Source organism: Cetorhinus maximus, chromosome 8 (genome assembly GCF_964194155.1).
Source record: "Cetorhinus maximus chromosome 8, sCetMax3.hap1.1, whole genome shotgun sequence".
Taxonomy (NCBI): domain Eukaryota; kingdom Metazoa; phylum Chordata; class Chondrichthyes; order Lamniformes; family Cetorhinidae; genus Cetorhinus; species Cetorhinus maximus.
In genome coordinates this window covers 70,095,577-70,113,541 of record NC_135886.1, presented here as the reverse complement: position 1 = coordinate 70,113,541, position 17,965 = coordinate 70,095,577, and the positions used below count along the sequence as shown (strand labels likewise).

At 41.9% G+C, this 17,965-nt stretch overlaps 1 protein-coding gene and 1 long non-coding RNA gene across 3 annotated transcripts in view; one reads left to right on the top strand and one right to left on the bottom strand.

The window, feature by feature from the left end:
* xkrx (XK related X-linked) overlaps positions 1–12,395 on the bottom strand; it is a 46,960-nt gene extending 34,565 nt beyond the window's left edge. The window contains exon 1 of the mRNA XM_078547014.1: positions 12,151–12,395. The gene's annotated coding sequence lies outside the window, so the exon portion shown is untranslated. The remainder of the gene's footprint in view (positions 1–12,150) is intronic.
* The window catches only part of LOC144683708 (uncharacterized), a 116,946-nt gene continuing 111,274 nt past the window's right edge, over positions 12,294–17,965 (top strand). For both annotated transcript variants that reach the window (XR_013577322.1, XR_013577321.1), the window contains exons 1-2: positions 12,294–12,379; positions 12,781–13,051. This is a non-coding gene — a long non-coding RNA (uncharacterized LOC144683708). The remainder of the gene's footprint in view (positions 12,380–12,780; positions 13,052–17,965) is intronic.

Genomic DNA, 17,965 nt, shown 5'->3' with positions numbered 1-17,965 from the left:
TAACTGAATCAAAAACTGAACCTGGATGAGATGTTCTTCCAATGTCAAAATAAAAATGGATATGTCATCAATGTGTGCTGCATAAAATTTCCAGCCCTTCAAGCCGAATCTACCAGTGACTGGACAGTGATAGTTATAGTTTTCATTCCAGAGGACATTACAAAACTTCAAAACTGAGACTGTAACAAATGCAGAGTCAAATTGGTCTCTGTGTGAACTGGCACCTACCAATAGCCATTTATCAGGTCTAGCCTCACCGGGTAATTCTCTGTTCCAGTATCACCTCAATGCTAGGCATCAGTGTCAGACCCTGTCAAGTCATTTATTCCATAATAATCCTTACAGAATCATATTGTCTTAGCATCTTTAGCAACATTAGAAATGACTACAGCTACTTGTGTGGTAGATTATTCCCAGGTCCTTTATCTCTAGATCTTGGGTAGGTAGAAGTTCCACCCTGCCCAAAACTCTCCTGATGATTTTCAGGGTACTTAGATGCCCATCTGTAACATTGCCCCTCTCAAAATTGTGTTGGACAGGCGAGATTGAAATATCCCTCTGGTTAACTGTTAACCAATTGAAATGCAGTTTGATGAGAAAATCTGGTTCATAATTCATATGTCATAGAATATAATTTTTAGGTACAGTAATCTCAACCTTTACAAGCGGTGAATGTAAGATAAATAGAAAATCCCGATTGAGAAGCTGGTAATAACACTGATGTAAATGCAACTCAAACAAGTTTGGAGCTGTTAATAACTTTGATGTAAATGCAATTCAAACAAGCTTGGAGTTGGAGTACTTAAAAGGTAACTTATCTTCAAGGTCAGAATTGATAGTGAAAAATCTTAAAAGAATGGGTGACCCATTTCTGGACCTCTTGGTAGAGGCAAGGTGCCTGTCGTTATCTCCATTAAAAGAAGCTAAAAGCTAGCAATTCTGGGAAGGAGGGTTGTAAAGCTCCATGAGAGATAGAAATTATCATATGAGTTACAGAATCAAAGAGTTGTGTTAAAGGTAAAATAATTTGTTTGCATTTCTGTTTAAACCCTCCCAAAACATGCCATGTTGCAATATAGTGATTCAGGGTCAGCCTTGGTTAGCATGTTCTTTTGTTTAATTTATCTGTGTGTGTTTGCTGACAGAAGCAAACAATTCAAGCTTAGAACAGACAGAGGAAGTTGCAGATTTGGACTTAGGTAGGTTGCAACTTTCCACTCTGAGGGCCAAAGTAAATGCATGTTAGTCAGGCCTTCTGTTAAGCAGAGAAAATACTAACCTTATCCTTCACCACGTGAAATGCAGGTGCGGCTCAATTTCAGTTTGGATTTTGTGAGGGAAAAGCAGCTGGGAAGATTTCTTCCACTAGCTACAAGCTAGAGCAAATCTACAATGATCCTCACAGTGCCTTGTGACAGAAAGCAGTCAGCAGAGCTAATTTAGAAAACTTTGGGAGAATAGTTGGATATCTTCCAGCACCCCACAGAATCACACGGTGCAGAAGAGGCCCTTCGGCCCATCGAGTCTGCACCGACACGTGAGAAACACCTGACCTACCTACCTAATCCCATTTACCAGCACTTGGCCCATAGCCTTGAATGTTATGAAGTGCCAAGCGCTCATCCAGGTACTTTTTAAAGCATGAGAGGCAACCCACCTCCACCACCCTCCCAGGCAGCGCATTCCAGACCGTCACCACCCTCCGGGTAAAAAAGTTTTTCCTCACATCACGCCTAAACCTCCTGCCCCTCACCTTGAACTTATATCCCCTCGTGACTGACCCTTCAACCAAGGGGGACAGCTGCTCCCTATCCACCCTGTCCATGCCCCTCATAATCTTGTACACCTCGATCAGGTTGCCCCTCAGTCTTCTCTGCTCCAACGAAAACAACGCAACTCTATCCAACCTCTCTTCATAACTTAAATGTTTCATCCCAGGCAACATCCTGGTGAATCTCCTCTGCACCCCCTCCAGTGCAATCACATCCTTCCTATAATGTGGCGACCAGAACTGCACACAGTACTCCAGCTGTGGCCTCACCAAGGTTCTATACAACTCCAACATGATCTCCCTACTTTTGTAATCTATGCCTCGACTGATAAAAGCAAGTGTCCCATATGCCTTTTTCACCACCCCAACAACATGCCTCTCCACCTTCGGAGATCTATGGATGGACACACACGCCAAGGTCCCTTTGTTCCTCAGAACTTCCTAGTGTCATGCCATTCATTGAATACTTCCTTGTCAAATTACTCCTTCCAAAGTGTATCACCTCACAATTTTCAGGGTTAAATTCCATCTGCCACTTATCTGCCCATTTGACCATCCCGTCTATATCTTCCTGTAGCCCAAGACACACAATCTCACTGTTTACCACCTGGTCAATCTTTGTGTCATCAGCAAACTTACTAATCCTACCCCCACATAGTCATCTATGTCGTTTAGATCAATGACAAATAATAGGGCACCCATCACAGATCCGTGTGGTACACCACTGGACACTGGCTTCCAGTCATTAAAGCATCCTTCTGTCTTCACCCTCTGTCTCCTACATCTAAGCCAATCTTGAATCCACCTTATCAAATTACCCTGTATCCCATGTGGATTTGCCTTCTTTATAAAAGTCTCCCATGTGGGACCTTGTCAAAGGCTTTGCTGAAATCCATATAGACTACATCAACTGCACTACCCTCATTTACACACCTGGTCACCACAAGGAGCTAATACATCCACAAGGAGGTCAGCAAAGAAAAAGGTGGAAGGTTACGCAGCCAAAAAGCTAATGGAAAGGCCCCCCCTGTGGAAGAATAAAATACATCTACAGGACAACTAAGGGTTAAACGGTTAAAACCATAGTGGAATACTACAGCACAGTTCCCTCTTTTGTTCTAGCAGGCACACCTGCAACTGCCAGCTAATTGAGCAGGAAAGGAGGAAAGGAGTATCATAAACAAGCTTCCTAGAATCCTTGAGACAAGGCTAGGATGTCTGCCCCCAACACAAAGAGACAGGATCAAGCAATGGTCATCTGTTCTCTAGAGCGTACACCCCCTAGCACTAAAGATAAGGTCAAGCATGGTTATCTATTCTCTGTCTCACTTTTTTATTACCAGATGGGCTTCCCCCAATATCCTGTATAGTCATAAATTAGAATAGACTAATTGTGTGTTGCATGCCAAAGACAATGATTCTCAATGTAATTAATTATTGAAGGTTAGACAGTCTTATCACCTTCAAGCTCTTTGATATGTACAACTTTTACTATAAATATGTGTGTACTGTGATGCTTCCTCAGAGTTAGCCGGCTAGCTCCGTTGTATGCTGCTGGGCTCTCCATGATATCATGATTCAATAAAGACTTCCAAGACAAACCTCCTGGGTCTGAGCGTTCACTCCGTTTTCCGCGACAAATTGGCGACGAGGATGGGATCCGACTGAAGTCCAGTAACCTCTTAAATTGGAGAGGTGATTGAAATCCTGGGCCGTCGGATCTCTAAAAAAGAACCCTCACGGAGAAAGGGAGGAATAATTCTCCTAAGTTAGGGAGAATACGAACTGCATCCTAACTGAGAGGGGGATTGCAGTGAAAGCATCCTAGCTGAAAGAGGGAGTGCTTGAAAAAGGGTAGCTACCGACCAAACTCAAAAGACCCAAGGAGCTGGAGGACTTGTTCAGGAACTCTTAAACACCGGTGAGCGCGTAGGGTAGGAAAAGTGCCGCGCTGTTAATTGTGTTTTCTTTTCAGAAAAATGGGAGGTCGCAACAGCAGAGCAGGCTCTGCAACTCCCCCCGCTTCGCAAAGTACTAAGAAAAAACCGAAACCGGAGCTTAAATCAGGAACTTTGAAGATGGGCAAGAAAACGGAATGAAAAATGGATGGAGGTAAAAAAAAGTAGTAGTAGTATACCCAGGGGTTCGAGTCCCATGGAGGTGAAAAGTAAGTAATTTCTGTATTTTCTTTTGTGTCCATTATGGTCCTGAAATTGTCCAATATGTTTCTGATTGGGTTAAATGGACTCAAAGTAAAGGAGAGAGCTTCCCACCAGCTGGAACTTTTAATCGGGACAGATTTGAGCGCTTATAATATGTTTTAAGGGAGGTAGATAGTCCGCGACTGAATTTTCTGTAACTTAAAAAAAAAATTGAATTGATCTAAGTTACAAGAGCTGTTTGTGTTGAAGAGAGAGAGAGAGAGAGAGAAAGGGTACCCCTAGGGGGCTAATGAGTAACTCACAAGCAGCAGCAGAGAAAATGTGAGCTTTCGTCAGTTTGAAGGTCCCTATAGGTGGAGCCTTCAAGATCCCTTTATTTTCCCCCCACTGCTACTTGAAGCTTCGTTTAGAGTTAAGTTCAATATTACAGGAGTATCGATACATACCTTTATATATGTGTTTGTTTGTGTGCAAGGAAGCATTTGTATGTGAGCTTTAATGTGTTTTCTTCCCTGAATTGTCTTTTGTGTGTGTAGTTGGGCACTTTAGAGTCGAAAGCCCCATATTAGATTAAAGGAAAAGTTTATTCAAATATTCCAAAGTCTTGAGTATAAGGTTTGAGTTGAGATTTCTGGTAAACATCGTAATTTGAAGGGAGTGTAAAGATAAAACAGGGCTTGCCTTTATCTCATCCTTGAGATGAACCAACCCTTGTACCACCCCCTCGCAGACTAGTAGGGAATAACCGTCATCATCAGCTTCCAAGCTGATTGGGATTAATACATACAAGTTCGTATTCTAAAATTCTGAGAAAAAGAAATTACTTGAAATTCAGAAGGATTCTAGGAAAATGAAAAGACGTAAACACAAGGTCTAGATGGTTCCAATGGATAAAAAGGGGTTTCTTAAGAAGAGATGAATTAAATATTAAAGGAAATCTGCTTTCCAAAAGCACTGGAATTTGAATTTGGGACAATCTTGAGATGTAAAGTGCAGTGTAATTTAACAGGTTACTTTTGAATCACTAGGATGCTATCTAAGATAAAGAATGTGTTGATAAACATACGGAAATTATAACTTGGATACAAATCGTTACACATGAAAAAGAGGTTGTTTTAATTTTGATAGTGTAAATTACAGTTCTTACAAAGTTTAAAAACTTGAGGTTTGGTTCTTGATAAAGTTCTCAAAAGGGAATTTTCATTTTAAAAGGTCTGACAACAATTGGCACTAATTCAAATGCTGCAAGCTTTTGTGTTTGTAAGTCTGTTCCCAAAATATGAAGCTAAGCTCAAGACCTTGGCAAAGTTTGGCAGAAATCCAATTTTTGGCCGAGTTAATGAATCTGGGATAATTTTAAAAGAAAAGGGTCAGACACAATTTATTTGGTTTCTTTTAAGACAATAAAATCTTTGAGAAGAAGAAAAGGAAGCAAAACTTGTCAATACCTGATTTCTGTTTTTAAAACTGTTATGAGAATATTTTAAAGTCTCTCCAGGCAACCTGAACAAGACAAGATGGTAAAAACAAAAAGCTAAAAGCTACTGCGGATGCTGGAAATCCAAAACAAAACAAAAACAGAATTACCTGGAAAAACTCAGCAAGTCTGGCAGCATCGGCGGAGAAGAAATCAGTTAACGTTTCGAGCCTTCATGATTTCTTCTCCGCCGATGCTGCCAGACTTGCTGAGTTTTTTCAAGATAAGATGGTAGCTGTTGCAAGTGTAATATGGTATGAGGCAAGTAGGAGAATGAGTTAGGGAAAGAGGACATGATGTACAAACTGTTTTAAGGGGAATGAATTTGATAATCTGGCCATCAACTGAGGCATTGGAACTGCACAGGGGGAGATAAGCAAAGATCTAGAGACAGAGATCCCCGTTGAAATGGAATAGTTAATATGGCCTAAAGAGTAAGGAAACATTTTAAACAATCAAGACAATAGAGAAACTGAACTCCAGAGAACCTTAGGATGATCATGGTCAGGAAAGAAAACTTAGAGGTAAAGGGAAAACTGGAAAAAGGCTAAACAGATGTATTACTGACTATATTAATGTGCCTGCAAGCTACAAAAAGTAAAACCACAGGATTAACACCTTGATGACAGGCAGAGTTAAGCGGTTCCCAGAGAGAATCATCACTGGAAGTGAAAATACTGAGCCATTGAAAGATAGGATAAGAAGGTGCATTGTTGAGTTGTTTAAGGAATTGAGGCCTGACATGAGACAGCAGCAGGAAAGAGTAAACTGGAAGGAGTTTACCCAAATGGATTCAGATCAGGGAACTCATTTCACAGGGAGAGACATTAAAGAAGTGTGTAATCTTATGGAGATTAAACAGAAATTCCATATTCCTTAACACCCCCAGAGTCCAGGGATGGTGGAAAGGATGAACTGAACTTAAAAAAAAAACATCAATCAAGAGACAGGGAACAGCCCAATATTCTAATGCGCCATGGGCTACCCCAAGCAGTACCGACAGGTTCACCCCATTTGAAATGATAACAGGAAGGGCTATGCAATTACCTGAAGGTATTATAGTAGATGTAGGGCCACAGAAAGGAAAATACAGGACAATGTAAGGGAATTAAGTAGGCAATTACATGAGTGGAGAGAGGAAGTCAGAGACCGACAGGTGATTAAGGATATGGAAACAGGCAAATCCAAAGAGCAACAATGGACCATACCAGGTAATTATGGAGGTGATACATGCGCACTTGTAGATATGAGAACGGGAAGTAAATGGAGGCATTACACACAGTTAAAGATACATGACAATTGACCAAGCGGTAACCCAGAGAACGGGAGCCGATGTTAATGTCTCCACAGATCTACGATCCTGGTCGTGGGCCTATCAGTACTGGCAACAAGGTCGGGGATCATCACTGCTCATCCCGCACCGCAGGAGGAACTTTGGTACAGCATGGACAGTGCCGAATGCGACGCAACGGGGAATGATAAATGTAACAGTAGGAGAACAAGTGCTTTCAAATTGTAGTAAGGGTTTGCTTCAGATCCAGCATGGGAGGTCCGCCCAAAAGAGCCACTACCCAGCCACCGCCCACCACTACTTTCACAGTCTGAGTAGAGATAATTGAAGCCCCTCAAACCACACTGACTGACCCATCTTGTCCGACTATGCATCCAGGACTGACAGATGATTTGGTACTGGTTAATCAGAAGTTTTGTATGATAATGTACACCATGAGCTGGTACCCGTAGTCTTGAATGTATCCGGTGTCGTTCTGCCCCAATGGTGCTCAACCCATACCCAAGCACTCTATAAGGCTCTGACACGCCAGTTGATGACTGAAGCAGTTCAGTTCAGTGGCAAGATGTGATCAGGCTTGGGAGGGAACCGCGTTAAGCGCAGCCTGATAAATGATGCCGCTACGATATTCAACATTGTTGGACATCATTGGTTAATCCAAAGCCTGGCTACCGTGCTCGAAAGTCATGTGGGGACTATCAATAAATTAATTGAAATAGGAAAAAATATTTCAGGCAAAGCGAGCAGAAATGATGTTTGCAACACCTATGGATCTTGGGCACTGGAACAAGCCTGAGAAAATATAAGACAGACTAAAGAAGGGGTAGTCCCTTCATGGGTAACTAATGAGCATCTATTGAATCTCTCACGACACAGGAATCATGACTCGACCGGTTGCCAGCTCAGGGGTTTAACACGTGTATGTAGAATGAATGTTGAATGTATAGTGAATAGTAATATGCTAATAGGCATTGTATTAGTAATACCTGCCATACCTATGTCAATGACATAACCCAGGCAAGACGCCCACAGTGACTGCTGGTACGGGACCCCAGCCATGGGGCCCATTTGTACACCTACAAATGGACTTTATACAAATGCCTAAATGTATGAAATATAATTATGTTTTAGTTCAAGTATGTTTGTTCTCGCGATGGGTGGAGGCGTATCCCACCCGACGAAATGATGCTGTTGTTGTTGTAAAATTGTTGTTCATTTTACTGCTAAAGTGATAAAGGAACTGTCGAAGACCTTACAATGCAACCATCACCTTTCCTGCCCATACCACCCCCAAGTCTACTGGAGCGATGGAAAGACAAAATGGTATTCTGAAAAACAAACTAAATTATGTGAAGAAACTGGTTTGAAATGGCCTGAAGCTCTACCCTTGGCGCTCATGACTATGCGCTCTCACCCTAACTGTACCACCTCCCTCTCTCCTTATGAAGTTGTAATGGGATGTCCTATGCACCTCCCAGTGACCCCACCCTTGTCTGCTAGGGAAATGGACATCCACGCTATGGATGAGGGAATGATTACACACTGTATAGTGCTCACTAATTCTCTCAAGAGCTTGCATATACAGATAGTAGAAGCTCAGAAAAAGCCCACCATTGAAGACTGCCATCAATACCAGCCTGGGGACCTAGTCCTAGTAAAGACCTTCAGGAGAAAGAACTGTTTGGAACCTTGATGGGAAGGGCCTTTCCAAGTCCTGCTCACCACCCATATGGCCGTAAACGTTGAAGGATGCCCTTGTGGATCCACGCATTGCACGTCAAGCGGACGCTGACCTCGGACGGAAGTCCTTGTGCAAGAACTTTAACTGAGCCATCAGAATGCTGACTCTGATTTGGATCCTGTCCTGTGTGGTCCTTGCGGGGGCATGGAATACCAATTCTGCGGTTCAATGAATGCAGGCCGTAGCCTCGCAAGTTAATCAGACTAAATGTTGCATTTGTACTCATTTTCCTCTATGCAAAACAGCAGCTGAATTGCATGAGAGGGTGGAAAGGACCCTACCTTTTGCTGCTAACAACTCGAACGGCCCTGAAGGTTAAAGGGAAGGAAGACTGGGTCTACGCCACTCGTTGTAAAAAAAGACATTGTCCAGCAACAATATAGCAGCTGTTACCAAGTGATCTAACTTGTGTTATGTATTGAAACGGAAGGTTTGAGTAATTTTTATAAAAAAGATTCTTGGTGGTCTGTAATACTAGGTTGGTTCTCCGGTTGGAGAAGTTGGTTGCTATACGTTTTAATTGGGTTGGTCGTAGCATGTGTTATAGGGTGTTGTGCATGTATTGCTTTGCGGATTTGCTGTTCCCAGGTTATTAACAGTGTCTCTACTGGATTAGGAGGAGCTCCAGTTGTCCCTCAATTGATGCGCACTGGCCCCAGTGAAACCCACTGGTGGGGAGAAAAAGTTTACCCTGCCAGGGATCGGCCTTTCCCTTATGGTTATGAGCCCCCTTATGATGATGAAGATACTATTCCTCATTAGTATTAATCTGAAAGATTAACAAGGAGGGATTGTGGAAGAATAAAATACATCTACAGGACAACTAAGGGTTAAACGGTTAAAACCATAGTGGAATACTACAGCACAGTTCCCTCTTTTGTTCTAGCAGGCACACCTGCAACTGCCAGCTAATTGAGCAGGAAAGGAGGAAAGGAGTATCATAAACAAGCTTCCTAGAATCCTTGAGACAAGGCTAGGATGTCTGCCCCCAACACAAAGAGACAGGATCAAGCAATGATCATCTGTTCTCTAGAGTGTACACCCCCTAGCACTAAAGATAAGGTCAAGCATGGTTATCTATTCTCTGTCTCACTTTTTTATTACCAGATGGGCTTCCCCCAATATCCTGTATAGTCATAAATTAGAATAGACTAATTGTGTGTTGCATGCCAAAGACAATGATTCTCAATGTAATTAATTATTGAAGGTTAGACAGTCTTATCACCTTCAAGCTCTTTGATATGTACAACTTTTACTATAAATATGTGTGTACTGTGATGCTTCCTCAGAGTGCCGGCTAGCTCCGTTGTATGCTGCTGGGCTCACCATGATATCATGGTTCAATAAAGACTTCCAAGACAAACCTCCTGGGTCTGAGTGTTCACTCCGTTTTCCGCGACACCCCCTGAGACTAGCTTCCATCACGGCAGCAGGTGGAATTAAATTCAGAATTTAAATTCCACTTGCTGCCATGATGGGAATTGAACCCCAGAGCATTAGCCTGGGTCTCTGGTTTACTAGCCCAGTGACAGTACCAGTATGCCACTGTCTCTCCTTAATCATCTGATTATCTGATGCTCATCTTATGGTTCCTTTGCTATTTTAACAGAGATTAAGCCAGTGAAAGTGATTTAACAATGTTAAACATTCATCCATTATCAACAAAAGTAATTTCTGGCCTATATTGCTTTTTTAACACTATCAAGAGATTTATTTTCTTATTCCAAAACAGAAATATTTTAATAACTGACTGCAAGACTAGCCATTTAAACTGTAGCAGGACTTGCTGTTTGGAAGCCCTACCTGTGACAGAAAAGGATGACCACACTCAGCTAGAAACCCATTATTGGGATGTCTACACAAGCAATTTTTAAAGCAATTTATGTTTATCAAGCCACCAGTGTTGTTATTTACTATTCCAGACACTGCCACTTTCCACTGTCTGAGTCATTCTCTTAGGAATACTTAGTTTGAGGTATCTGCATCCTCTTTAAACTTGATTGGCAATTAGACATATCACTGCTTCCATCTCCTCCTCTGAACAGAAGGATTCTTACAGACAGTATATTGTTTTCATTTACAGAATATTTTCCAATATATTAAAACCTAGCAGGATTGCAAATAATCAAATGAATGGTATAGACAGATGTATCATGACTGCAAAGATATGTAGGGGATAGAGTGTGATGCTGACAGAAAGACAGAAACAGAAAAAAACCAAAATAAAGTACACTCCAAAGATAAGCCAGAGAAACCAAAGTATTTAAGATTATGCTCTACAACCATTCAACCCCACCTGCACAACCTATACTAATCTAGTTTTTGTTGTGCTCTATATACCATTATGAAAACTGCAGAAATAATAAATATCAAAGAAAGTACATCAGAAAGTAGTAGAGGGATAGAGGCTACAACGGAACCATTGCAATGCATAATTATAAAAGTCATATGACTTTCTGTCAGTGCATAACCCCTGCCTCACATGCAACAGAACAATTCATTTTGGAAGAAATCCCTTATCTGCAACTGATGCTCTACATAGCCATATGTTTCACAAGTGATTAAAACCAGGTCTGGTCAATGGACCATTTTAAGCCTGAATAGAACTTTTCATAATCATTATAATTTAAGAGTCTGAAATATTACCAGGGGATGGAACTTGCAGCAGGAGACACTTTTGAGTAGCACACATAAACATTCCTTTAAATGCTCTACGTAAGCATAATTATCTCAAATATGCATTATATTAATCTAAACTTGTTTTAATACAAATTGAGAGAACATTAATTTCATAAAAGGATGAGTCGTGACAATAATTAGTACCATTATTAAAAGCAGTAAATTTTTATGTGAAAACTGACGTGAAAACACAAGGTACAAATGATAAATTAGATGCTGTGCCAGTAAACAATCTGAGAATTTATATTCTACATAAATTTCACAATGCTATTAAATCGAGTGTTTATCGACGAAATATTAGAATTATGCGTTTTTAGTGTCAGGAAGCATTCTTTTGGAGGTCAAATGTAAAAGGATAATTCATTTAAGAGACTGATGGTAATGTTATCGGATTATATTAGAAATAAGATCACTCAATAATTCCATATTAATTCTGTAAATGATTGCCTACACTGTATTTTGCAGATTTTAAAAATGCCCTCCGAGCTGAATGTCTGAATCAAATTAATTTAGTCACCATTCGCTTAAAAATCTGCCAATTGTAACAAGTGTAAAGTTAACCAGGATGTACACTTTTTCTAAAATTCTAAATTTCAACAGGTTGCAGGAGGATGGAGAATGATATTCACAATTCACTGACAACCTTCGGAGTTCGCATGAAGCACGAGCAGAGTGAGCGTATTTTCATGTTTGGACATTCACACAACTGGTTGATTCAGTGAGTTCGTTGATATCGTTTGCAGATTGGCAGAGTGAACACAAGGCGTCAATAGCAGAATGGCCCAGAACCAACACTTTTGCCTCAGACACCAACTCCTTTGAGCGCTCTAACATTACCTCATCTACCCTGGCACAAAGGCTACACCTGCCAAGCGCCAAGAATAGCCGGCTAAACAACTGAGTCAGGTTTCTTCCCTCCTTAGGAAATAAATATTATTTTGCGAAGAGTGCGATGTCAGTCTTTCCTGGACAGACGGACAAAAACTATGCTACATGAGGCTAGGAGTCTCCAAATTCTACCACACTTACACGGTATCCTGAGCTCAGTGTCAGCCGATGCTCTATCCGGGAGCGCGTCCACCTCACCCCAGGGAGCGTCACTTCAGCGTAGGCTCGAGAAACTTCCCAGCGAGCCGAGTACAAAGATATTCCAATCGGCGGGGGCGGGGGGGGGGGGGGGGTGGAGTGTAGGGACGGCAGAGAAACAATATTCTTCGAGAAACAGTGAAGTTTAACTCCAATCCAGCGAACCTCTCCGGTATTGTTGTGGGGTTTTTTTTGCTCCTTGTTTCGAAACTTTTTTTTTGTCAAATTGCAAACTTTGAGAAACTCCGCCTTATTGTATTAGGAAAGTTCAATCTTGCAAATCCGGAAAGAACGATGTAAGGTTTTTTTTAAAACCCAGGTTCCGGCTGCCTCGGCGTGGCCCAGTGAGCGCTCAATACCTCACACTTTGTAACTTCACCTCAATCGAGAGAAACTAGATTTTATTTACTTCGTGTATGCAACCATTTCACCGCTTTATTATCGGTGTCTGCAGGCCAGCAAGTTAATCGGTTCAGTGACGTCCTCATGAAAATTCATCGACCTGAAAGATTAACTTTCTCTCTCCACAGATGTTTGCAGACCTGCTGAGTGTTTCTTTTTTTTTTGTTTCAGTGATGTTGGACATGTTTTGCATTTGTCTGCAAGGCAAATTTGTCCTTCTCAAGGCCCCATTGGTTTGAAGATGTGAGGCAAAGTGCCCCTGTCCAGTTCAACTGGAACTATGACTTGAATCCTGGACTATCTGTAAAACCGGAGATCATGTAATTTATGGGCGCATTGGCTGTCCACGCTTCATGCCAGCTAATTGGTAAGGAATAGTCGAAGGAATCAGGAAATGTTTATCATGTTGGGTCCCTCGAGGAGTTCGATAGAACAAATCAGAGTGAGTTTGCAACATGATTTTGTCACAAAGTTATACACAAATTGTGATGCTGTATTGCAAGGGACTGGTTATTAACAGAGGGAACTAAAGCATAACAAGCTCGACACAAGAGGCCATGGTACCATGCAGTTGAGTATTCATCAGTATTGTGTCTGGCGAACGAGCCCAAATTGGACCGCAGTATTCCACGACTGAATAAATAGTAAGAGTATAAGAGCAGAGGAACATAAAGTGGAGGCTTTTGTTACCCAGGCAGAGTCAGCAACTTTGGCAGTCAGTTCTGTCTTTCTCAACAGTTATCAGGGGAAGGTGTCTGTATATTATTGGTCGAAGGTGACCCCCAATAAATCAGGATGAGCATCATGTTAAGCATTTAGGAGGATGGTGAGTACATGAGAAGCATTGTGCAAGTGAAAAATAGAAGATGCACCCTTTGTGGTACTTGGTTGAAGCTGCCATTTCAGGCAGTACTGCACCATAAATTTTATATTATCAGCGAGTGTGGTTTCCAGATTTGAATAATAACTCAGCAACAGTTCTGTCATCAGCATAGAGGAAGATCTGAGACCTAGTCACATGCAGATCATTTATGAACAGATTATAAAGCAATGGTGCGAGAACTAATCCATAAGTGAAGCTGTTGATTTAGTATTTCCACGAGCTGTTAGCCATGTGGTCAAAATGAAAACATGTCGCACATGAACTGTACTTTCTGAAAATCTGAGGAGTAGAGGGTATGGTTAATGTTTCTGGAAGAAAGTTCATGATGAAGGGGCAGAAGATTTGAATTGTTAACCCTAATTTTCTCCACACATGCTACCTGACCTGATGAGTGCTTTCAGCATTTTCAGTTTTTATTTAATTCCATAAATGTTAACCTTCCTTCAAAAAGGCAGAGTGTTGGAGTGAACACAGTCCAGTTTGGATTTATGATCCACTCAAAATTCTACACCTGTTGGGTTGATTTTGATGTGTGAAGGCAACTGTACTGCAGAACTTGTTTGCATTCCAAGTGAATCCTGCCATTCTGCAGCCTGCTACTCTAACTGGCCCTTGGGTCTTGTGGCCTATTAATTCTTTGTCTTGAAACCCGAGTGTGACTCCCTCACTTCCAGCGGAACACAAAGAAATAAAATTGAAAGAGCACAGCAGGTCTGTCATTGTTTGAAAGCTCCAGTAGAAGGGCACACCTTTAATCTGGATCTATTTTTCTCCCTTGCATCCTACTGAACTGTGTGTATGTTCAGAATTTACTGGTTTTTAATTCAGGTTTCTAGTATTGAGTCTTTACATACAAACATACGAATTAGGAGCAGGAGCAGTTGAGCCTGCTCTGCCATTCAATAAGATCATGTCTGATCTAATTTTAACCTGTTTTAATTTACCTGTTCGCCCTCTTTAAGGGCATCAACATTTTCCAGCATTTACATAGCACCTTTAACATTGTCAAAAGTAGCTTCACAGAAGCATTAGCAAAAAAAATTGACATCAAGCCACAGAAGTAACTGGACAGAATTAGAGGAGTGAAGAGATCACAGAGGGGCTGGAGGAAGTAACAGAGATAGGGAGGGGCAAGCCCAGGGAGGAATTTGAAATGAGAATTTTAAAATCAGGGCATTGTTAGAGCAGGGCCAGTGCAAGTCAGTGAGCACAGGAGTGGTTTGTGAATGGGACTTGGTGTGAGTTAGGATGTGGGCAGCAGAGTTTTGGATGAGGTCAAGTTTTTATAGGGTAAAAGATGAGAGGCTGACCATGAGTGCATTGGACTAGTCAAGTCTAGAGGTAACATATACACAAATGAGCGTTTCAGCAGCTGATGGGTGGAGGTAGGGGCAGAGTCAGGCAATGTTAGTGGAAGTAGATTCTCAAGCAGTGTGACTTGAGTTCAACTCTGCCCCAAGTGATGGTTCTGCTTAGGCTTCCATTTTATGAAAGGACAATAGATGAAAGACTACCCAAGAGTAGAGCCGTCCACCAAAAGGGTGGAAGAGATTTTTGCAGATAGTGGAGTGGTTGTTCTATTTCAGAGAAGTGCGCAAGCTGAGGTCACTAATGCACATCCCTGTTACCAGCTCTCAACACACCATGTAAGCTGCTTATGCAGCTTCATTTTCCAACTCTGCTGAGGGGCAAGAATAGAAGCCAGACCACTGCCACCAGCTTCAGCAGGAGCAGCTGCCTTCTCCATAATCACGCGCTCCTCCAGAGGGCAGATGGGATGGACACTGAGATCCAGCTGAAAGGTGGTGAGATCTCAGCATGGGATCTACAGGCAGAGGAGCAGTTCTCTAAACATGTGTCAGTACCAGTGCTTCAGGCATGTTGCTGCTGACACATGTGGCCAACTGGCACTACAGCTCCTTCCCACTGGAACAGGTGGGGTGCACTGCCAATGGCTGACAGGGTGTCTGTCACTGGAGGGCTACACCCCTGCCGGGTCTCTGCCTCTTGTCAAGTAGTGTGGTCTCCAGGGAGAGAGGTGTGTGTTCGTAATGGCTTTTGTTGAAAGGAGGGAAGCACACTGTTTCACTGTGAAGCATGGTTGTGAGAGTAGAGAAGGTGAGTGTTGGCTGTTTGGATGGGGATGTGAGGTGCCTGGAGAAAGAGGACTGCAAGTTGTGTTGACTTGAGACATGCTGTAGAGGCAATTTTTTTTTTCTTCTTTGCTTCACGGAATGGGGACATCACTGGCCAGACCAGCATTTGTTGCCCATCTCTAATTTCCCTTGGCTTGCTAAATCATTTCACAGGGCAGTTAAGAGTCAACCACACTGCTGCGGGTCTGGAGTTACTTGTAGGCCAGACCCAGGATGGATGGACGATTTTCTTCTCTGAAAGACATTAATGAACCATATGAGATTTTACAACAATCGATGATAATGATCCGTGGTCACCATTACTGAGACTAGCTTTCAATTCCAGATCTTATTAATTGAATTTAATCTCCCACAGCTGTCATGGTGGGATTTGAACCCATGTTCCTACAGCATCAGCCTGGGCCTCTGGATTACTAGTCCAGCGACATTACCATATGGCACCATCTTCCCTATGAAAGCTGGGTGTGGGGCTTGGTATCCAGAAGTATTATGCCACTCACCTATCATGCCCTCCTCATACCCTGGGCCCTCTTGGTGCACTGTTTACAGGTTGGAGGGACCATGTTTCTACTGCTGACTTCCTTGGCCCCTTCCATCCAAGATTGCTTGTTTGAAGAAGTTTTCCTCCTGCTCTTAGGAGAGATTACTTCACCGCAGCCCTTCAGGTCTTGCAGCAGGACTTCCTTTAAGAATGAGAGACTTGGGGGAGATCTTCTTAGGTCTCCTCTAAATTCTTGTGTTTCCACAGCCTCCAAAATCCAAGTCCTGGTGTGCCCTTGTAATCCCTGGCATAGTTGCTTTAATCAGAAATTCATCCTTGGACAGAAAGATGCATCAAATGCCCATCCTCCCTAATTTGTTAGAGAGTCTGGGTGGGGGGATGGGGGGTGGGGGGTGGTGCTGTTGGTGATGCTAATGCCATTGCTCTGGAAAAGAGACTCTGCAAAGCCTGCCCATTAGGAAATCGGGTTCCTAACCTGAAAATGGTCCCACTGTTCCTCAGGGATGAAGTAGACAAGATTCTTTACTTGCTTAACCAGATTGAAGAGCCCTTTTTGAGCCACACACTGTCCTAGGAAGTCTAAGTTACAATATTAAATTCAATGTCAAGCCATATACTGAAAGCAAAATAAAGAGAGGGAAAGAAAAATGAGATTTAAGAGAGAGAGAAAAATGTCAGAAAGAAAAAGGTTTTTAAAATCTCCAACAATAATTTAAATTTGAAGGAATAAGACTTAAGATAATTTTCACTGCCAGAGAATTGTTTGGCAGTAATTAAGGCTTATCAAATGGTTAAAAGTTCAATTATGTTTCAATAGATAAGACTTAATTTTTTTCTGGTGAGTTTAGTGAGTATCTATCACATAAGTACCAAAACTTCACACTTTTCCATGCGTTTTAATGCTGAATCTCTCGGCGAATTACTGTTATAGCACAGATTCTGGAGGAGAATGGCAAGTCGGACAGTAATAACCTGATTTCTGCTTTTAACTGCACATTTGCAGTTGTCAGATATTGATGTCAGATTTAGCATTTGATAATGGTATGAGCTGATAGCTTTTCTATTTTTTTAATGCAAAATCCAGGGCATAGTTTCAGAGGAATGCTGACTGAAAATAAGATAAGATCAGAGTAATTTATTGGTTACTTGAACTAGATGTTTAGAAAACCTGGGTCTAAATGAACTTCTCTCTTTTAAAATAAATAATAAATTTCATTATCGGCCCCAAATGTTGCATAACATTTTTTAATGTTAACTAAATGTTTCCACGAGTACGGATAGACATTTAATTGTTTGTATCTTTAGTTAAACAAACTACTCTAAATTATAATGGTGACAGTTGATGAATCCTTTTTTTTGTTTGTTCATGGGATGCAGGCATTGCTCACTAGACAGCATTTATTGCCCTTCCCTAATTGCCCTTGAGAATGTGGTGGTGAGCTGCATTCTTGAACTGCTACAGTCCATGTGTTGTAGGAACACCCACAGAGCTGTTAGGAAGGGAGTTCCAGGATTTCGACCCAGCGACAGTGAAGGAACAACGATACTGTTCCAAGTCAGGATGGTGTGTGGCTTGGAGCAGAACTTCAAGGTGGTGGTCTCATCTGTCTGCTGCCCTTGTTCTTCTAGGTGGTAGAGGTTGCGCGCTTGGAAGGTGCTGTTGAAGGAGCCTTGGTGAGTTGCTGCAATGCATCTTGTAGATGGTACACACTACTGCCACTGTGTGTTAGTGGTGGAGGAAATGAATGTTGAAGGTGGTGGATAGGGTGCCAGTCAAGTGAGCTGCTTTGTCCTGGATGGTGTCAAGCTTCATGA